The sequence below is a fragment of the Coregonus lavaretus genome, assembly GCF_964263955.1.
Source record: "Coregonus lavaretus genome assembly, chromosome: 1".
Classification (NCBI taxonomy): domain Eukaryota; kingdom Metazoa; phylum Chordata; class Actinopteri; order Salmoniformes; family Salmonidae; genus Coregonus; species Coregonus lavaretus.
This window is the reverse complement of record NC_139988.1, coordinates 57,547,371-57,554,935: the sequence shown is the minus strand read 5'-3', so window position 1 is coordinate 57,554,935 and position 7,565 is coordinate 57,547,371.

Sequence of the window (7,565 nt, the reverse complement as noted above, 5' to 3'; positions counted from 1 at the left end):
TGAAACATATATCACTTGTTGGTTTATCCCTCTGTACTGGTACAGATCTACTACTCACACCACTCCTCTCAGGATCCCTCCCCCTTTACCCATCTTCCTCTACTTTCTTCACTGCCTCAGCATATGACAACTTCTGTACTACTCTAACCCTGGAAACCTCAACCTGCCTCTCTCGCATGGGACATTTCTGATCCCCAGCCCCATGGGCACCCCTACAATTAACACATACCACTACTTTCCCCAATGCTACACACTCCTTTGTCTCATGCCCTTCTGCACACTTCTCACACCTAGGAACCTCCCTCCTACAAACTGCTGGCACATGCTCATAAACTTGACACCTGTAACTACGTAATGTATTCATACCACTATATCACAGACAATCATAACCTAAATTCAGGAAGTGACAAGCAAGCAAGCAACCGTCTTAAAGGGGAAGTTCACCAATTGGTATATGTAGACTTATTTTCACTCTTTCTGTGATTGTAGTTGATCACTAAAACTGTATTTTGATATTTTGTTTCATTACAGAGAAAATTGGTAGACCAATGTGTCTACCTCTACCTAGCCCTTGATCATAACCCAGTTCCATTACATTACACATAACATGCTGGCACACCGCCCGCGTCGCGTGCGCGAGCGTTGCAAAATAAATGTACACATACAGTTGAAGTCGGAAGTTTATAATACACTTAGGTTGGAGTCATTCAAATTCGTTTTTCAACCACTCCACACATTTCTTGTTAACAAACTATAGTTTTGGCAAGTCGGTTAGGACATCTACTTTGTGCATGACACAAGTAATTTTTCCAACAATTGTTTACAGACAGATTATTTCACTTATAATTCACTGTATCACAATTCCAGTGGATCAGAAGTTTACATGCACTAAGTTGACTGAGCCTTTAAACAGCTTGGAAAATTCCAGAAAATGATGTCATGGCTTTAGAAGCTTCTGATAGGCTAATTGACATCATTTGAGTCAATTGGAGGTGTACATGTGGATGTATTTCAAGGCCTACCTTCAAACTCAGTGCCTCTTTGCTTGACATCATGGGAAAATCAAAAGAAATCAGCCAAGATCTCAGAAAACAAATTGTAGACCTCCACAAGTCTGGTTCATCCTTGGGAGCAATTTCCAAATGCCTGAAGGTACCGCGTTCATCTGTACAAACAATAGTACGCAAGTATAAACACCATGGGACCACGCAGCCGTCATACCGCTCAGGAAGGAGACGCGTTCTGGTTTGCAACTGCAAATGGGGACAAAGATCGTACTTTTTGGAGAAATGTCCTCTGGTCTGATGAATCAAAAATAGAACTGTTTGGCCATAATGACCATTGTTATGTTTGGAGGAAAAAGGGGGTCGCTTGCAAGCCGAAGAACACCATCCCAACCGTGAAGCACGGGGGTGGCAGCATCATGCTGTGGGGGTGCTTTGCTGCAGGAGGGACTGGTGCACTTCACAAAATAGATGGCATCATGAGGAAGGAAAATTATGTGGATATATTGAAGCAACATCTCAAGATATCAGTCAGGAAGTTAAAGCTTGGTCGCAAATGGGTCTTCCAAATGGACAATGACCCCAAGCATACTTCCAAAGTTGTGGCAAAATGGCTTAAGGACAACAAAGTCAAGGTATTGGAGTGGCCATCACAAATCCCTGACCTCAATCCTATAGAAAATGTGTGGGCAGAACTGAAAAAGCATGTGCGAGCAAGGAGGCCTACAAACCTGACTCAGTTACACCAGCTCTGTCAGGAGGAATGGGTCAAAATTCACCCAACTTATTGTGGGAAGCTTGTGGAAGGCTACCCGAAACGTTTGACCCAAGTTAAACAATTTAAAGGTAATGCTACCAAATACTAATTGAGTGTATGTAAACTTCTGACCCACTGGGAATGTGATGAAAGAAATAAAAGCTGAAATAAATCATTCTCTCTACTATTATTCTGACATTTCACATTCTTAAAATAAAGTGGTGATCCTAACTGACCTAAGAAAGGGAATTTTTACTAGGATTAAATGTCAGGAATTGTGAAAAACTGAGTTTAAATGTATTTGGCTAAGGTGTATGTAAACTTCCGACTTCAACTGTAAGTTCCTTGGACCTTCAGGAGTAACAGTAGGCTCATTAAGAGTACATCTTGGGCTAACCTTTACCTAGCCCAATAATAAGCCTAACGTTACTCTTTATAGTACAAGGACCTTACATGTTCTGTTGTAAGGGGAACTGCACCCGTTGATTTGGCCTAATTTTTTGGCTTGCTCCTCAAGAAATGCTGGTGGCCATGACAGAAGCCAAATGTTAGTTGGCTTGGGGGTGTGGTTTGATGTGGGAGTTTCTTGGGTGTGACCTTACCACCACCAAGACACACCCATCTGTCAGAACCTTACCCACAGCTGTTTCCCCCCAATCAATCACAACAAGCCTCCTGCAGGTTGAGTTCAATAACAGTCAGGACTCCATCACATCATCTTGCAAGTGCTGCACATTTTGAAAGCTCACGCCCCTCATCCTGTGTGATATAGAGTCATAAAAGTTGGTACATAGGTCCCTCTCCTCACAAGGAAAACATTTGGCTCAAGAACCCATAAGGTCTGCCATGATGGATTATCCGGCAATTAGAATTTTGTGAAAAACACTTAAAAACGCTACTCCTCTGGCACCAAATGACGACCTTCATAAAACTTGATATATAGCATCTATTATCAAGGTCTGTTAATGCACTATAATCTATACTAGTATGTAAAACAACATGGCTGCAACTGACAAATAAACATTCACGTGGGCATGGTCTGTCACATAAATGCATTTAAATCAGTCATGGATATTTGTATTGTAACGGAACTTGATACACATGTTCCAAACACTGTGAAGACTCAACACTCAAGCACATTCATATCGACTACACGGTGGTGCTATAACGTGCACATTTTTATTGATATTGATCTGTTTGACTCAGAGTGATGAAATATGGATATGAGTGTAGCTAACCTGTAAAATGTGGTTGAGTTTGGACAGGAAAAAACATTCATGCAAGCTCATTGGCTCATAGCAGCCATATTGTTTCAGCTAGAGTCTTGGGAAATGTGTGCATTCATAGATGCTATATACCACATTTTGTTCAGATCGGTCCAGCGGTTCTGGAGAAGCAGACGTTTAAAGTAGTTAACATCATTGAAAATGGTCAAAAATACATCAAAAGCATATTCTATTGCATCAACAGTTTGATTTTGAGTTCTGATGGCATGTATCTGTTTGATGTTGAGTTCTGATATTTGGCAGGCGTGTTAAACAGTACAGAAGTAGCTCATCCTAGGGCAATGTGTCCAATTTGTCCTGATGGTGGCACAGTGGGCACACAGCTGAACCCCAACATTGCTGCTGGCAGCCATATTTGTTATTGTTCCAGTTCTTCAATCACAGAAAATTAACATGCAAATTCCTCTGAGATGGTAAGGTCTAGGAGGATGTAAATAGCCATTATGGTAAATGTCCATAGTCCACACTCTCTCAGGCAATGCCATGCCAATTGGCCACATGGTGGCGCTATAACAAGCTATTGTAAATACAAACTTTGAAAGCTCATGACCCTCACCCTGTGTGACCTAGTCATGAAATTCGGTACATAGGTCCCTCTACTCACATGGAACATATTTGCCTAAAGGACTATAAGGCCCGCCATGATGGAGTTTCCGCCGTTTTTTATTTTGTGAAAAACACTTAAAACACTACTCCTCTGGCACCGAATGACCGATCTGCACGAAACTTGATATATAGCATCAATGGACCAAGGTCTCTGAAAGCAAAATTCCAGGCTGGCTTCTCCAAAAATATGGCAGCTATTGACCAATAAACATTTACATGGGTGTGGTCTGGCACATAAATGCATGTGAGTGGCGCAGTGATCTAAGGCACTGCATCGCAGTGCTAACTGTGCCACTAGAGATCCTGGTTCGAATCCAGGCTCTGTCGCAGCCGGCCGCGACCGGGAGACTCATGGGCGGCGCACAATTGGCCCAGCGTCGTCCAGGGTAGGGGAGGGAATGGCCGGCAGGGATGTAGCTCAGTTGATAGAGCATGGCGTTTGCAACGCCAGGGTTGTGGGTTCGATTCCCATGGGGGGCCAGTATATAAAAAAAATAATATGTATTCACTAACTGTAAGTCGCTCTGGATAAGAGCGTCTGCTAAATGACTAAAAATGTAAATGTAAATGCATGTAAATCAGACACGGTTATTCGAATCATAACAAAACCTGATGTTCAAAACACTGTACCACATCAAGTAACTCAGGCAAGCAGTAAAACTAGATTTAAAAAAAAAGATAAAAATACAACACAAGCATAGGCACAGACACATACATACAAACACACGATAACATACGCATTATACACACACGTACACATGGATTTTGTGTTGTAGATACAGTTGAAGTCAGAAGTTTACATACACCTTAGCCAAACACATTTAAACTCAGTTTTTCACAATTCCTGACATTTAATCCTAGTACAATTTCCCTGTCTTAGGTCAGTTAGGATCACCACTTTATTTTAAGAATGTGAAATGTCAGAATAATAGTAGAGAGAATGATTTATTTCAGCTTTTATTTATTTCATCACATTCCCAGTGGGTCAGAAGTGTACATACACTCAATTAGTATTTAGTAGCATTGCCTTTAAATTGTTTAACTTGGGTCAAACGTTTCGGGTAGCCTTCCACAAGCTTCCCACAATAAGTTGGGTGAATTTTGGCCCATTCCTCCTGACAGAGCTGGTGTAACTGTGTCAGTTTTGTAGGCCTCCTTGCTCGCACACGCTTTTTCAGTTCTGCCCACAAATGTTCTATAGGATTGAGGTCAGGGCTTTGTGATGGCCACTCCAATACCTTGACTCTGTTGTCCTTAAGCATTTTGCCACAACATTGGAAGTATGCTTGGGGTCATTGTCCATTTGGAAGACCCATTTGCGACCAAGCTTTAACTTCCTGACTGATATCTTGAGAAGTTGCTTCAATATATCCACATAATTTCCTTCCTGACATCTATTTTGTGAAGTGCACCAGTCCCTCCTGCAGCAAAGCACCCCCACAACATGATGCTGCCACCCCCGTGCTTCACGGTTGGAATTATGTTCTTCGGCTTGCAAGCCACACCCTTTTTCCTCCAAACATAACAATGGTCATTATGGCCAAACAGTTATATTTTTGTTTCATCAGACCAGAGGACATGTCGATATAGGACTAGTTTTACTGTGGATATAGATACTTTTGTACCTGTTTCCTCCAGCATCTTCACAAGGTCCTTTGCTGTTGTTATTTTTCGCACCAAAGTACATTAATCTCTAGGAGACTGCGTCTCCTTCCTGAGCGGTATGACAACTGCGTGGTCCCATGGTGTTTATACTTGCGTACTATTGTTTGTACAGATGAACGTGGTACGTTCAGGCATTTGGAAATTGCTCCCAAGGATGAACCAGACTTGTGGAGGTCTTGGCTGATTTCTTTTGATTTTCCCATGATGTCAAGCAAAGAGGCACTGAGTTTGAAGGTAGGCCTTGAAATACATCCACAGGTACACCTTCAATTGACTCAAATGATGTCAACTAGCCTATCAGAAGCTTCTAAAGCCATGACATCATTTTCTGGAATTTTCCTAGGTGTTTAAAGGCACAGTCAACTTAGTGTATGTAAACTTCTGACCCACTGGAATTGTGATACAGTGAATTATAAGTCAAATAATCTGTCTGTAAACAATTGTTGGAAAAATGACTTGTGTCATGCACTAAGGATATGTCCTAACCGACTTGCCAAAACTATAGTTTGTTAACAAGAGTGGTTGAAAAACGAGTTTGAATGACTCTAACCTAAGTGTCTGTAAACTTCCGACTTCAACTGTATGTAGTAGTAGAGTAGGGGCCTGAGGGCACACACATAATGTGTTGTGAAATCTGTTATGAATCTATTGTAATGTTTTTAAAATTGTATAACTGCCTTAATTTTGCTGGACCCCAGCATGTGTAGCTACTGCCTTAGCAGCAGCTAATGGGGATCCATAATAAATACAAATACAAATACACTGTCAAGACTCAACATATGCAATCACATTTAGATCGACCACATGGTGGCACTATAATGGGCACGTTTTTATATGGGTGGCGCTATAACGGGCACATGTTTATTTCTCTTGATTTGTTTTACTCAGAGTGATGAAATTTGGCACACATGCTGAGGGATATGTGTCTAGCTAAGCTGTAGAGAATGGTTCTGTTTTTGGTTCTGTTTGACATGAAAACCAGTAATGTATGCTCATTTGCTGATAGCAGCCATATTGTTTGAGCTAGCCTTGGAAAATGAAAATAGTGTGTTTAAAGATGTGCATCCATAGATGCTATGTACCAAATTTGGTGTCAATCGGTCCAGCAGTTCTGGAGAAGAAGACGTTTAAAGTAGTCAACATAATTGAAAATGGTCCAAAATACATCAAAAGCATATTGCATGATCTGTTCGATGTTGAGTTCTGATATTTGGCAAGAGTGGCAAGGACTACAGAAGTAGCTAATCCTAGGGCAATGTGTCCAAAGCTTGAACCCCGGCATGGCTGCTTGCAGCTATATTTTTGTTGTTGTTGTTGTTGTTGTTGTTGTTATAGTAAACAGCATAATTCAAATATGGATTTATGGCACAGTGGGGGGAAAAAACTAAAGTTTTGTTCGGAGTCATCATTCAGAATGGGATTCTGATGTAATATGAGTTAGTGTGGAGTGTTTTAGAGAGTTTTCTAATATACTTTAGACATTTTTGCATATTACATTGTAGTCAATGGAAAGTGATGACTCAGCAAAATGTAACAACCTATTTTCTCTGTAATGAAACAAAATATTTAAAAAACGGTTTGGGGTATCAACTACAAGCACAGAAAGAGTGATAATGCTGCATGTAAAAATTGGTGAACTTCCCGTTATTATAATTGTTCATATTATTGGTGCACAGTCTACACAATTATAAATCTACAAGCCAGATAGATTAGCTCAATGGGTAGCCTTCTCTACTGTATTTTTGTCCATATACTATAAAGATTGTGTATAATAGCATGGCAGCAGGTTTCGATATCTACAAACACAGTTCTAGGTCATTTTACATATTAACAGAATCTTTTTAAATACCACACAAATTACAGAAATAGAATGGACAGATAGCTTAGTGGGTAAGAGCGTTGTGCCAGTAACCGAAAGGTCGCTGGTTCTAATCCCCGAGCCGACTAGGTGAAAAATCTGTCGATGTGCCCTTGAGCAAGGCACTTAACCCTAATTGCTCCTGTAAGTCGCTCTGGATAAGAGCGTCTGCTAAATGACCAAAAAAATTAAAAAATAAAAATAAAAAATAATAATAACAGTATGAATGGACAGATGGATAGGCCTATCATAGTGTGTCTTGTTTGCAACGAAACCAATAGTGTGCAACCGCAGCCCGTAAATCGGGGCATTCCTGCCCCCCTGAACATCCCATTGGTTCCTGCATGAACACTCCCGCACCTCGAGCACCCCATTACTTCCTACATTAA